Here is a 15,718-nt window from a genome sequence, read left to right on the forward strand (position 1 = left end):
AATAAAAAAAAAAAAGCACTCTGAACAAGGAAGGGGAACTAAGGGACAATGTAGTAGTCTGTGATCCTGGCCCTTAAATAAATTTTTCTGTCATTTTTCTTCAATCTGAAGAAGGTGCTGGAGAACATCAGTGAAATTAGCTGCCTCATTGGTCATTCTGCACTCAGGAGCATCCTTTAAATGTGCCCTAATCTGTCCACCACACTCTTTTACCTCTCTTCACCAACGTCCTTTGGCCAAAATAATACTAACTATCATGTGTTGGGCACTCCTCTGGTGCCAGTAATTATTAATAGCTTCTTTACGTTCACTTTTTGTTTTAAATCCTCTTTTTAAGCCCATATGAGATAGTTGTTATTGCCCCCAGTACACAGACGATGAAACAACCCGCAGAGAAATTTTCAAATCAGTTCCCCTAAGCCTTCCCCACTCTTTCTGAATCCTGAAAATCTTTTTTCTAGTCAAAAGCTCATTGTAGAGATTCAACTTTTGCCCAATTCTCTTCACTTATTCCCCACATCCACCGCTTAGAAGACAAACCCACAGACCTTCTCCATTTTAAGAGTTTAGAACTAAACCACCATGGCAGAGCTATCTGTAGGCACAAAAATAACAGTCAGGCATATTTTAACAGATATTTTAAAACATTTTTGGGAGGTCTTTCCCAAATGACAATAGAAGGAATTAAAGGAACAAATGTTGAGAAAAGTGATAAAGATTATTTGCAGATAATTTGACTGCGTATCTTTAAAAAAAAATCAAAAAGAGCCAATTCAATCCTGTGATAACTGCAAAGAAATGAGGTCTGGTACAAGATGAGTAATTGAACATTCTCATGTTAAATACCAAAAGTAACCAAGCTGAAATTTTAGTAAAAAAATTCCTTCACAATCGCTAAACTTAACAAAACGTCCACTTAGGAAGCATTCAAGACCTATTAGAAGGCAACTTTGAAACATGATGCCTGAATTAATGAATAGACACTGATTTTATGACTAGAACAATATAGTCTTATAAAGTTATTCATTACCTCTGAATTAATCCATAAATTCCCTGAAATTCCAACCAAGCTCACAGAGGACTTTTATAAGGGAATTTAATAAGCTTATTATAAATTTTATCTAGATGAGTAATTTTGATAGTAAACAAGGTGTGGAAAAGAAAAATGAGGGAGTAGAGAAAACATATCCTACCAAATATAAAATAGATAATAAATTTCCCTTGCTTACTACTAGTGTATACTGAGCAGGTATAAAACATTTGACTGATAAGTATATTATAGAACTGAGGCAGATCCTAGTATGGATGCAATTTAACTTAAAGATGTCATCTTAAATAAGTATATTACTTTACAAAAGGTATGGGACAAGTGCTTATCATTTTAGAACATTATTATGCAGATGTATACATATGTATGTTTATACATACATATACTGTAAGTATAAACAATAATTAATCCCAAATGCATCTAATTTTTTAAAACATTTAAGTTTTCTATGAAATTATGTAGTGTGTTTATTTGTCTATCTATCCATCTTTGTGTGATAAAAGCTTTCCTAAACACACACACACACACACACAATCATAAACAAAAATGCTAACAAACTGGACAACATAAAAATATCAGACTTCTATGTAGTAAATACCACTATAAGTGAAATTTCAAAGTAAAATGAATCTGGGAAAATATTTGCAAAGAATTGAACAGAAATTTTTCATTATTTCTAATACATAAAGACCTCTTAAAAACCAATAATTAAAAACATAATCCATTAGAAGAATGGGGAAAGGATTTAAATACCCCATTCACAAAAAACAAGTAAAACTGAACAATAAACATGAAACAAAAAGATGAATATTAAAACAACAAATAAGATATCATGTTTTGCCTTTCAAGTAGAATTTAAAAGAATATAACATCCAGGTTTCGTGATATAGCAAGGTGACTATGATAGATTGTTCAATGAAAGTAAGCCACAAGACTTTATATATGATATCATTTTAATCTTTTAAATGGAGTGTGAATGGATGTGTGTATTTGTGGTATGTGTGTATTTCCATAGGTATGTCTCCTGCAGTGAGAGTCCACTGGTCATGGACTGCTGTCATTTGCAAGGAAACTGCATAGCTCACTGGTTGGAAGTCGGGGTTCTTCAACTAAACTGCAGGGTTTGAATACAGGGCTTTTCTAGGTGATGTGTGACCACAGAAAATTACTAAGCTTTTCTGTGCTGGGCTTTCCTTATCTGTGAAATGGTGATCTAAATAATACATATCTTATAGTATTTATGTAAACATTAAATAAAGCATAAACTATTTAAAGAATCTAGGACAGCAAACAAGCGTAGCTCATAATATTATATAACATCCCATTATAATAATGAGATCGTGACCTGGAATCAACTGCAAGATTAGGAAAATGGCTGTTAAGGACAAAGCGTAGGCATACATGGCTGCTGTATATGATTGGGGAAGAGGCTTATTCCACTATTTTTACTGTTTGCAATATTTTGCTCTCTGTTCATCCTTTATGACCGGAACTGTGTTGCCAGCAAAATTCAATGTCAAGGCCAATTGTAATAGGGGATAATGAGAGGTTTCTGAGTCTGTGGAATGAAGGACAAAGACAAGCATTAGTTTGATTTAATCATGTTATTCTCTCTTTTGTTTGAAACTCTTTTATTATAGATATTTTCAAACACATATAAAAGTAAAGAGAATAGTACAATAAAATCTCAAGTATCTAACAATAAGATTCATATCTGTTAATCAATTTTGATCTATTGATCATTTAATTTATTAGAGTTTGATTGTAATAACAAAATATACTTAAAACTACTTAAAAACTCCTTTATCGTTGAAAGTCTAAAAGATAAATTATTGTCATGTAAGTTTGAAATTAGAACCTAGCCTTTCCCCAAAGTTAAAACTTAAAAAACCAAAATTAAGCATATGTAAGGATTCTTAGGAAAGCTACTGCATCATATCAGGATAGTTTGTATATATGGTTTGTGGATCCAGAGGAAATGGTCTGTTCATGGTGATTATCCCCAGCAAGTGGGATTCTAGTGGGAGCAGGGCAAGCGGCTGAGGGGAGACTTTCATTTTTAATGCCAACCTGTATTGTTTGAGTTATTATACAACTTAGCCTGAATTTTCTACATAAAAAAGAAAATAAAAATTCTTTTAAATAATTGTTTAAAATGAAAACATGAGGGAATAACAATGATGAGACAATATGGAGACAGCACAAATTATAGCAATGAAAATAATATTAGAATAGTGAAAAAAACAGAAAGATAAATCATTGGATCAGAATAGACATTAGAACCAGCAAAGGCTGTGTAAAAATTATGTAAATGCTTCCAATAAGCCAGAAAAGTGCACATTATTCAATAAATCATGCTAGAAAAATTGAGTAAATAGTTGGCAAGCAAATGAAGTTTGCCTACCTCATTCATTATAAAAAAAACATTCCAGAGGGATTAAGGATGTATGTCTGTGTATAACGTAAAGACACACATATACAAAAACCTTAAACATTTAAAAATAAGGTGATTTTTCATTGATCTCCTGGTAGAATTTTATCTGAGCATACCAACAAAAGTATAAACTATGAGAGAAGACACTGATACATTTGACTGCAAAAATACTTTAAATCTCTACACATTTGCTCAAACAACACAATAGCAAGAAAACAAATAACGTGATTAAAAAGTGGGCAAAGGAATTGAATAAACGTTCTCAAAAGAAGACATGCAAATGGGCAACAGATATGTGAAAAGATACTTAACGTCAGTAATCACCAAAGAAACACAAATCAAAACCACAATTATATATCACCTCACACCCATTAGAAGAGCTATTATCAAAAAGACAAAAGATAACAAGTGTTGGTGAGGATGTGGAGAAAAGGAAACCTTTGCACGCTGTTTGTAGGAATGCATTTGGTACACAGATTGTGGAAAACAGTATGGAAGTTCACCTCAAGATTAAAAATACAGCTACCACATGATCCAGTAGTTCTCATTTCTGGGTATATGTTCAAAGGACATGAAATCTGTATCTTGAAGAGATATCTGGACTCCCTTGTTCATTGCAGCATTGTTCACAATAGCCAAGATAGAGAAACAACTTAAGTGTCTGTCAACGGATGAACGGATAAAGAAACTGTGGTATGCATACTACATATTTTATACATATATAGAATAGAATATTATTCAGCATTAAAAAAGAAGGAAATCTTGCCATTTGCAACAACATGGATGAACCTAGTGAACATCATGTTAACTGAAATAAGTCAGATGCAGAAAGACAAACACTGTATGATCTCACTTATACGTAGAATCTAAAAAAGCTGAACTCATAGAGGCAGAGAGTTGAATGGTGATTACCAGGGACTGGGGGATAAGGAAAATGGGGAAATGTTGGCAAAAGGGAACACAGTTTCAATAATGCAGAATGAATAAGTTCTGGAGATCTAATGTACAGCATGGTGACTATAGTTAATAATACTGTATTGTATTCTTGAAAATTGCTAACATAGTAGGTCTCAATTATTCTAACAAAAAAATTGTAACTGTGATGTGATGGATATATTAACTAGCTTGATTGTGGTAATCATTTCAGAATGTGTATGTGTATCAAAACATCACACTGTATACCTGAAATTTTAAAGTTAAAAACATGGAAAAATAACTGTAACATACACAGCAGATCAAGGATTAATATCCTTAGCATAGAAACTCTAATGATAAATTAATGAGAAAATGTTATAAATATTACAGGAGAAAAGCATAAATGTGAACTGACAATTCATAATGAGTAAAATTCAATATCAGTAACTGATATTAATCATAATGAGTAAAATTCAATATCAGTAAAATTAAACAGTGGCAAATAAGATTAGATGCTTTTTTTGGTAATCAAATGGGCATGATTTTTAAAAATGTATAATATTCAATGGTAATGAGATTCTTATTTTGGTTGCAATATAAATTAATAAGATAAATTAATGAGAAAATGTTATAAATATTACAGGAAAAAAGCATAAATGTGAATTGACAATTCATAATGAGTAAAATTCAATATCAGTAAAATTAAACAGTGACAAATAAGATTAGATGCTTTTTTTGGTAATCAAATGGGCATGATTTTTAAAAATGTATAATATTCAATGGTAATGAGATTCTTATTTTGTTGGCAATATAAATTACTAAAACCTGCATGAGGGGTAATTTGTCAATATATAGAAAGTGCATTAAAATGAGCAATATACTTTGATAAAGTAAATTTCAAACATTATTTTGTCATAAATAAATTTAATATTTGGTCAAAAAGTAATATGGCAAAATGAATCTGTGAGGATGTTTATCACAATATCAATTGTAATTATATAGCTTTGAAGAAAGACAAATATTCTTAAACAAATATAGAACATCTAAATGATGAAATACAATGCAACCACTGAAAAAATGTAAAATTATTTTATGACACCAAAAATGTTTGCATTATATTTAAGATAGAAAAGTGGTTATAAAAATATTTTACACTATAATTCTCATATTAAAATTTGTCTCACACGAAGTGTGCATGTGTTGTGTTTTTCTGAGTGATGGGATTATAAGTGACTTTTTCTTTTTATCTTTATGTGATTTTATAGTTTCCAAGTGCTCTATAATAAAAACATTGTTTAGTGATCAGAAAATAAATAATCTTTCACTCAATCCTTTGTAATCTGGAACCCGCCTACTTCTTCACTCTCGTCTCTTGCCTCTTCCTATGTTCTGACTTTATGTTCTGGAACATTATAAATATCCTTTTCTAAAAGCTGCTATTCATTGAGAGGTCCTGCATTAAACTCTTTAGAGTCATTATCTCATTAATCTTTAGAATGACCTTACTCTTTGGTAATATCATCTTTCCATTTTACGTAAATAATGAAACTGAGCCTTAGAATAATCAAGTAAATTTTCAATAACTGGGATTGGAATCCAGGTCCCTGGATCCAAGCTCCATGCTCTTAACCACTTCACATACTGTCTATTTTTCAAAACCTAAAAATGTCAAAATAACAATTAATGTGATAAAGAAGAGCAAGAGTGAAACCAAGCAGACTTCCATTTTGCTGTGCACTGACACGAACACTAGCCTTTCTTGAGACTTATTATTTTCTTGTTTTCTCTGTTTTTCTTAATTTTGCTTTCATCTCTTTAATTTCATTACTAAGTATTCTCAATACTTTTTATTCTAAAGAGAAAAAGGCAGTATAATTTACCATAGCCAAGAGGTGGAAGCAATCCAAGTATCCATCAATGGATGAATGGATACACAAAATGTGATCTATACATACAGAGGAATATTGTTCAGCCTCTAAAAAGGAAATCCTGTCACGTGCCTTAACATGAATGAGCCTTGAAGACATTATGCTAAGTGAAATGAGCCAGTCACCAAAATAGAAATACTGTATGATTCCACTTATATGAGGTGTCTAGAGCAGACAAACTCATAGAGACAAAGTAGGATGGTGATTGCCAGAAGTTAGGGGAAGGGAGAAATGATCAGTTGTTCAATGGGTAGAGAGTTTCAGTTTTGCAAGATGAAAGAGTTCTAGAGATCTGTTACACAACAATGTGAATATAGTCAACACTACTGAAGTGTACACTTAAAAATGGTTAAGATAGAAATTTTTATGTTATTTGGCTTTTTACTACTATTAAAAAAATGATATTTTCCACAGGAGAAGAAAAGTGAGAAAAGCAGCCACAACTTCCCTTGATGGTACCGTTCTTTGTTATCCATTATCTAACTTTTGCTTATGCTTTTATTACCCAATTTATCAAGTACGTGCTCAGCATTTACTACACCTACTTCTTGTCATATCATTGACTCTTCTAATCCTTTCAATCTCATTTTTATTTCCATGACTGTATTGAAACCAAAGACGCTCTTTTATCCAAGCAATAGACTTTTCTCATCCTGTATCCCCTTCAGTCTCTATGGCATTTGGCATAATTTAACCATAAATATTTCTTAAAATCTCTCCTTTCTGTGATTATAGGAGACTGTATCTCACTACTTTCCGTCTTCTCTTCTGCTGTATCTTAATTATGTTCTCTAAACATCCCCAGGTTGTTACTTCTGATTTCTTCTGGTTGTCTACATCCCATATAGGAAAAAGAATTACAAAAAATTGCAAATTATACTACTACAAAATTATGCATCCTTATCTTAGCTTCCTATCATTCTTGCAATTATTTTCAAATTCTCTGAGTGGTCTGTCTTCTGCCAACATATACGTCATAAATTTAGCCTCTTCCACATCTTTTATCCTACTCTTCAGCAAAAAAAAAAAAAATCTGCAGTTCTCCTAAACTTCACATTCCTTCACAGGAGCATTCTGGTCCCTCTGACTTTCACCATCTATTATTTGCTTAGAATCAGTATCAATATAATCGCGTTCTTAAAGTTCTTTACTCAGTGCACAAGGTACAGTTGACTGTTATCTTCACAATGTCCAGGAAAATATTTGTACATATTTCTTTTCATATAGTTGTTACACTGTCTTTTAAGTATTTGATTAAATGTTTGTCTGCCTGGACTGAGTGATTTCTTCAAGATAGTAAAACATATATCATTTATCTCTACTACATACACGTATATCAATATCACCTGACACACACACACATATACATACATATAGAGAGAGGAAGTTTAAAAGCGAGTTTAACGAGTGAATAAATAGACACATGCCAACACTCCATACCAACACGTTAGCACACCAACAGATTCATCTCTCAAGAGAAATTTAAGTGAGAAGAGGGGGCTATGTTGGCTGTTGAGATGTTGACTCCGATCTGGGTTTGGGAAGATCTTGACTGAAAATCCCAGGATTGATCACCAGGTTAAAGAGAGTGAATGAACTGACTGACAGCCACATCTGGATGAAGAAGGATGAGTTCAATGTGACAGGAGCCAAGACACCAGGACCTGTGCTTGCCTGCACATATCAGCATACTCAAACAGCCTTGTGTGGCCATCCAGGGACATCTGACCACACAGAGATCCTGTCTGTATCCTCTGGGGCAGAAGGTTCAGGTTTCATCCCCATCCTGCCTACTCCCAGTGTCCAAACCCAAGTGGCTAAAAGGATTACGGAAGGAATCCCAGAAAGGAGAGCATGGAAAAAGTGAGGGGCAAAGGAGAGTCTGGCAGATTAGCTTTTGGTGTGAAAGGAGAGGCAGTGGGTGTTCACAGCCCTTGCAGTCACTCTAGTATCCCTTGTCTATAGCTTAATCCTCCCCAGAGGAGTTGAAGAAGAGGATTCATGAGGCTATTACTCAGGAGAAGCAGCTAAAAAGAAGAGCACACATTCTCCCTAGAAGCCAGATGGAAAAGAGAGAGGGGCAGGAGAGTGATAGGCAAAGCCCACCCAATGAACGGAATCAAGACTTCAGACTTCCTAAGAGGCTTAATCCCCCGGATAACCCTACTCACTCTCACCTGGAGGACTGGCTTGAGACAAACACAGGACAGGGGGTCAGTGCTGAAGAGAGAAGTTAATGAATGGAGGAAGGTGTTGTTTCTGCAATCTGCTAATCCATTTCCTAATAGGCAGCCTCCTCTGCAGTTTACCAAATAGTCTGAAGGTTGGAACATCATCTGGAATATGAGTCTTATTCTATCCCAAGCCAAAGAGCACCATTTTATTAAAATCTCAGATTCACCAAGCAATCAGTTTAGAGGATTTTTCTGGAAGAAAGTCTTTAAACCTGAGGTCCTAAGGGCTGTTGGAAACAGAGCATTCCCTGGAGAAATCAGTGCTGTTAACTTTTTTAAACCTTTCTACAAGGAGAGAAATACCCTGGGGCATTTTTTTATTGTAATCACAAACTGAAATACTTGAATCTCATCTGATGTCAGTTTCTGTACTACTGTTTCTCAAACCAGTCTAAGGACCTCTGAGGTCTCCAAATTTTCTGTAAGAATTTTAAAATAGAGGTTTCAATAATATGTTCACATAAAAGGCAGCTGATATAAGTATATTCTGCATCATCAGGATGAGGCCCCTGAACTAAGACCTGCCAGGGGATTTCAAAACCCTTGTCTGCAGTTGTACTCGAAATGCTTTAATTGTCTTCTACTAACAGGAAAAAATAAACAACTCTAAACTACAGCTACATGACGCAGCATAAGATGTCATGACTGTTTCAATGAAGGCTTTATTGTAGCTGTAGGGGAGAATTTGATACCCTAAAATGTGTCTCTTTGGCTTGATTATTTTTAAGAACAAAAGACTCAGGAAGAAAATTTGACTTTCCCCCAACTGCCTAACAGAATTTAAGATAGAAGTCCTTTTCCAGAAAGGAGCTATCATCGTAGATAACTATACCATAATATGAACTAGACATGGTAGACAGGGAGGAATCTAGCAAGGCCCATTTGATCAAAGCCCTCTCTATGTCTTACTGTCTTTGTAAGGCACTGCAAATATTTGTTTACCAGACATTTGCCTTTCCATTTCCATTTCTGTGTGAATTACCCTCCTTCCCCTTGAAGTCCAAAACCACTATTCCCAATATTCTCCTTTGTCTTTAGCTGAAGATGGTATTTAAGGTGGTGGCTTGAGCCATTTTGTCAAGTTACTCAGTTTTCCTGGGCTTCTCCTATGTATACATGTTATTAAATTTATTTGATTTTCTCCTGTTATCCTGTCACATATTAATCTAATTTTTAGGCTAGCCAGAAGAACCTGGAAGGGTCGAGGAATATTTCTTCCTCCCTCACATAGCTATTCAAATACAGAAGAGTGGTGTGATAACTAAGTCAGCATATAACACAGGGCCATAAAAACAAATCCAAAAGAGAATTCTTGATTTCCCCACCAAACTTCTTCCTTTTTAAATGTCCCCATTATCCACAGCATTGCTCAGGTCTAAGACTTATCAGGGATACTTTATTCCTCTCTTTTTTCATCTTGTACATCTTACTTACCCACTTGTCTTACCATCTTCCCTTCTTCTCCATTGGCACAATACTAGTTAAGACCACCATCTCTCCCATGGGCTACTGTGATAGAGCTCAATCTTACTGACTGATTTTCTTATTACCTTGCTTGTCCACTTACAGTCCATTCTCCATATACACTCAAAGTGACCTTTTAAAAGCATAATGTAAGGATGAATTTTTATTGAATGTAAAACAAAATCAATAGCCTTTTCAAGACTTCTAAGACTGTAATTGGTGGAATTGTGTCACTCAAAAAGACATATCCACTTGGAACCTCAGAAAGGCACCTTATTTTGAATAAAAGTGAAAAGAATATTTAGTTAATAAATGAATTAGATATTCATTCAATAAATGAACTTATATAAACTGTGCTATTGAAATCAATGTTGTATGGATTGACTTAAAACAAAAGCAACAATTATACACCAGTGACATAATGAAGGATTATTTCCTTTAAAAGCTGAAAAACTAGGGCCGGCCAGGTGTCGCAGTTGTTAAGTGCGCACGTTCCAGTTCGGCGGCCTGGGGTTCGCCAGTTTGGATCCCGAGTGCAGACATGGCACCACTTGGCACGCCAAGCTGTGGTAGGTGTCCCACATATAAAGTAGAGGAAGATGGGCATGGATGTTAACTCAGGGCCAGTCTTCCTCAGCGAAAAGAGGAGGATTGGCAGCGGTTAGCTCAGGAGTAATCTTCCTCCAAAAAACAAAAAATAAAAACCTGAATATTTGCTCTAGAAAAATGGACAGTTCCCAGAATGTGGTGACTTCGGGATCTTGTTAGTTTCTCACATGCTATTAATCGTCTAGCCTTTACTGCACAGTCATTGATAGTCTGGCATCCAATCAGAAGTTTGTGTTTCATTTAAAAATATATGTCAGTATCTGTATTTTCTTACCCTCTTGACTCTACCAGTTTCTTATTGAGGTTAGTTATATGTTTTTATATAAAGCAAAGTGATCCATCCACTTTTTCAGTGATCATTCCAATTATGTGATATGACTTCTCTTATACTAAATAGCAAGCAAAGAGGAAGTGGTAAGGTGAGCTTTTGAATGGTCATGAGGCAACAGTATGTCTAAGGTAGGAGCTGTTATTTATAACATAGCTTCTCAAAGAATCTTTAGTGCAAGACCAATCTTTTGGTTCCCTGCATAGGTGGATGTTAGTCCACGTAATCCTAAAATAATATACATAGCATGTATACAGTGAATCTAGTATTGCTACACATTTATTCTTGCATACAAAATTATTCAATACACAATGCATTCAGTTCAATATGGACATCATCACATAAAATGAACACCTTTGGATACTCAGAACAGGCCATGAACACTGAAGCTGGAGCAGCCAGAAGTGGATGTGGCAAGCTTGACTTTCATCAGGGCTCATTTTCTGGCACGTGTCATCCTTACCTATGATCAGTTTGTTTGTAGATGCCCTAAGAGAAGGTCACGAAGTAAGAGAAGAATTCCCAGTTGAAATTGCTCCCAGTAAAAAAGTGCTCCCATACTCGTCTCACTTCGTGAAAGGAGAGTTTGAGTATGGTTAGCCGCACCATCTTTACATGACAAAATCCCTACAAACGGCTCCAAGGTAGACAGGGTGGAATGAGTCAGGGGATATATGTAAGTCTGGTAAATGAAGTACAAAGAAATGAAGTATGTTTGCGTCATGGGATTTCTGTCAGGAGCTATGAAGAAACATGGGGGGAAATGGGCAGGACAGTGATGGTCCCCAGCTATGTTTTCATGGCTCACAGGCCCTGCAACCAGGGACGGGAATTGGTAGTGTCCCTACATACAAATAAAGCATTGGGTCAATTCCACATAATACCTGGAGTTAGACCTTTAGTTGGGGGTTAGCGAGACGACAACAGTGGATTTTCTGCCATGGGAGGAGCAGTGTTCCTGATAAACATTGGTGAGAAGCTACAGGTAGGTCACCAGTGGTGCCTCTTCTGGAACATAGTAGTAATTAGGAAAGACTAAAGGGCCCATTTCATCTCACAGAAAAATCTCCACCTTCTGGGATTGCTTCTCAAATGTCATCCATTCTCTTCTTCTTCCCAAAAAGAACTTAATGGGTACTGGCACAATCAAATCTGCGAAGAGGGGAAAGCATGTCTGAGGAGGGTCAGTTGTGGTGTATTGGTGTCACAAGGGTTTCTAACCTGATGGTTCTGATGTAGGCAGGTTGCTTTTCAGTTCCAGTTCACTCAAGTTCGCAATTGTCCTTATAGGGTAGCAGTGTGTGACGTTTGAAAGATGTTTGCTGGAATATGAAATCCCACACATTATTGTCTATGCCAACAGCTCTCCCATATGTGGTTGAATTGGCTATAACAGTATGCTGGGACTCCACAGCAAAAAAAACAAAAGAAAAGAAAAGAAAAAAACAAAACTAAAAACAAGATTCCTTATCAGAGTTTCAAGGTAAAAAAAATTGTTGATATTTTCTCACGGGAAATTCTAGATTCTAGCGTACTGACATGTGGTAGAATTCCAAGATCTGTGGGTGGTTGTAGATGATGTGAACCAATAATTCAGTATAAATGAAGATTGTGTTCAATATTGTAAAATATTTATATGATATACTATAAATATAATTTATATATAATATAATAGCAAAAAAGCTGTTATGAGGCAAGCAAATTGCAACCACAGAGAAAAAGATTGAGCAAGATTCAGTAGACAAATTTGAAAACATCCTAGATGTACAAGGGTACTCTACGACCCTTACTGATATATCTGCTTAGAGAGAGTTCAGAGAGAAAGCTGTTAAAGATGTTGAACCACCTTGGAATGTTTTCATCCCCACAATTGTATATCAACATAAATCTCATTGCCTCTGAGAGGCTCTACCTTCCAAATACTTTCCTAAATGCCTCCTTCACATCCTTGTTCCTTAGGCTGTAAATGAATGGGTTCATCATGGATGTCATGACTGAGTAGAACATGGAGATCTTATCCCTCTCATTCGTTTTATTGGAATTTGGACACTGTGTAGGTAAATAATGTTGAGCCACAGAAGAAGACAACAACCATGAGATGAGAACCACGGGTAGAAAAGACCTTGAACTTGCTCTCACCTGACTGTATCCAACCCACAGTGGAGATAAAATTCCAGTAGGAGAAAAGGACGAAGGAGAGAGGACCAAGGAGAATTAGCACACCCATTGCAGAGATGGCCATCTCAGCTTTGTAGGTTTCTTCTGAAGCCAACTTCAAGAGTGCAAGAGGTTTACAAAAATGATTAATTACATTCTATCTGTGGTATGAAAGACATAAAGTAAATGTCGTGTCTACTAGAGACACACAGCTGCACTAGCACAAGATCCTGTGGCCAGGTGGACAAAAACCCTGTGGGTCATGAGGGTGGAGTAGCGAAGGGGCTTGCAGACAGGCATATGGTGGTCATAGGACATCACTGCTAGGATAGAACTCTCTGTACACCAAGCTACTAGGAATACAATCATCTGAATGGAGCGCCCGGCAAAGGAAATAGCCTGTCTTGTTACTGGAAAATAGAATAGCATCTGTAGGATGATCATTGTAGAGAAACAGAGACCAGTAAATGACAGGTTTTTAAGGAAAAAGTACGTTGGTGTATGAAGTGGAGAGTCAACATGAATTAGCAGTATGATGAGCAGATTCCCAAACACAGTCAGTCGGTGTAAGGTGAGAAATATCACAAATAGCAGGATCTGGGTCTGCTGATCTGAAGAAAGCCCCAGCAAGATGAATTCAGTCAAATAGGTTTGGATTTCTGTGCCCATTAATGTTTATTTCTGTCCACATGTCAGCATAAATAGAGCAATCAAACATTGACGATGATGAAGCACCAAATCCTGATGGGGAAGATCTCACTGGAAGAACAAATTCTTGTAAACATTTAAAACACTTGACTTTCTAAATTTCCATCTCTATGTTCCTACTAAAGCTATCTGAAAAAGGATGCTAACATGTTATATGGATTTGAAAAGATATAGAGTTCTGTCTTTAGAAGAAACCCTAGGGCTTTCTTTTTTCTAGTTTACTTTTTAGTCAGCAGACTTTCACTTTCATTTCATCAAGGAGCAGAACAAATAATTAACTTTTCATTTATGTTTCCAAGGGATCCTTTATCATCCTTCCAAGTACAAAGGGAATTTTAAGAGATCATTTTAGATCATGTTATAATCCAAGTCCTGGTCGTTTCCTAAATTCTTCACTGGATCAGAGAATCAAGCCTGGATGGCAGTACTCAAGAGTAGGTCATGATGGGATCTTATCATCACAGAGCCAAGATAGTCGAGACGATGCAAGATTTAGGCAGCACCACACACTGTGGAAGTATCTAGTGCCCTTCAGGGAGACCAAATGCAGCCACAATAGCTGTCTGCATAGCTGCAATGTCTTATCTGGCACAACAGAGTTTGAGCTCATTCATGCCACCATTTGTATCAGAATATCCAATCCGTTGAATAGGTGCATCAGTAGGAAATCAGCCAATGGTCCAATGCTTTGAAACCAGGCATGAAACACTATTCAAAGTCTATGCATTGCAGTACATCAGGAACAAGCAGAGAATAACATGGCTGAATCCAAGCTAATGGGGAAAGAGATTTGAAAGAGTTAGAGAAGGGAGCAGGGTCCCGGGAAAAGGGCTGAGACTCAGGGCTAGAGTCTGATATCCCTGGGAAGGATTGAAGTACTAGTCCTAGAACTGCTGATTAGAAGGGAGATGTCAGAGCCAAAAGACAGCCCCTCTGGCAGGGCCTTCATGAGATAGAGGGAAGTCAAAGACTGCAAACATATAAGGATTTGTTTTCATATATAAGACCATAGATCTAGCTGGCAGTATAGGAAAAGTGTGGTCACATCAGCTGTAGTTGGACGACTGACTCATGAGCTGCCAAGTATGACTTGATTTCAAGACCAATGGGTGACAGTTGCCACCTGTATTTATTAAAACTTAAATAAAACAAAATATCATCTCTTGTAATAATATAACTATAGTTAGAAAATACTTGTTTCAATTTTATTTGTACATATATTATTTGTGTGTGTGTTGTGTGTACTGGGTCACAATGTAAACTGTTTTTCTTATTAATGGTCATTATAAAATCTTTAAAAAGAATATTGATATAGGTAAAATATACTTAAGGACATCAACAAAATAATCGATTACTGATCTCATTTTCCAATAATTTTTGATAAGTGCAATTTTTTCACTGCTTTATCATGGTAAACTTACATGTAATGAACTGTGTATATTTTATGTGTACAATTTGATGAGTTTTGACATGTGTATATAATAATAAGCTTTTTAAGATTCTTATTAGTTTATTTACGATTATTTGTTTACAAGCTATCTCCCTGACATGGTTCTACATTTCTCCAGGGTAGTAGTCCTACCTCACTCCATATGTCTGCATCACTCAGCATAGAGTAAATTTTCAAGAAATATTCACTGACTGATGGAATTAATGAAAGAGCAACTGGATGCATCCTGCAATAAGCAGTCTGCATTCACACACACAGGCACTGGCACTCATACACACTCAAATACTACTGAGAACTAATCATCCTATCTAAAGCATAGTATAAAATTTGGAAGGCACAACAGATGAAAGTCCAGCTTCATGATATCCTTGGAATGAGGAGATCCTGTGACCAATCAGAAGGAGAAACACAAGGTATGATCACCTGGACTAATGGTGCAAGTG

At 35.8% G+C, this 15,718-nt stretch overlaps 1 pseudogene; it reads right to left on the minus strand.

Annotated features, from left to right (window-relative positions):
• On the minus strand, nt 12,869-13,786 carry OR2D42P (olfactory receptor family 2 subfamily D member 42, pseudogene; annotated as a pseudogene).

The sequence above is a fragment of the Equus caballus genome, chromosome 7, assembly GCF_041296265.1.
Source record: "Equus caballus isolate H_3958 breed thoroughbred chromosome 7, TB-T2T, whole genome shotgun sequence".
Taxonomy (NCBI): Eukaryota; Metazoa; Chordata; class Mammalia; order Perissodactyla; family Equidae; genus Equus; species Equus caballus.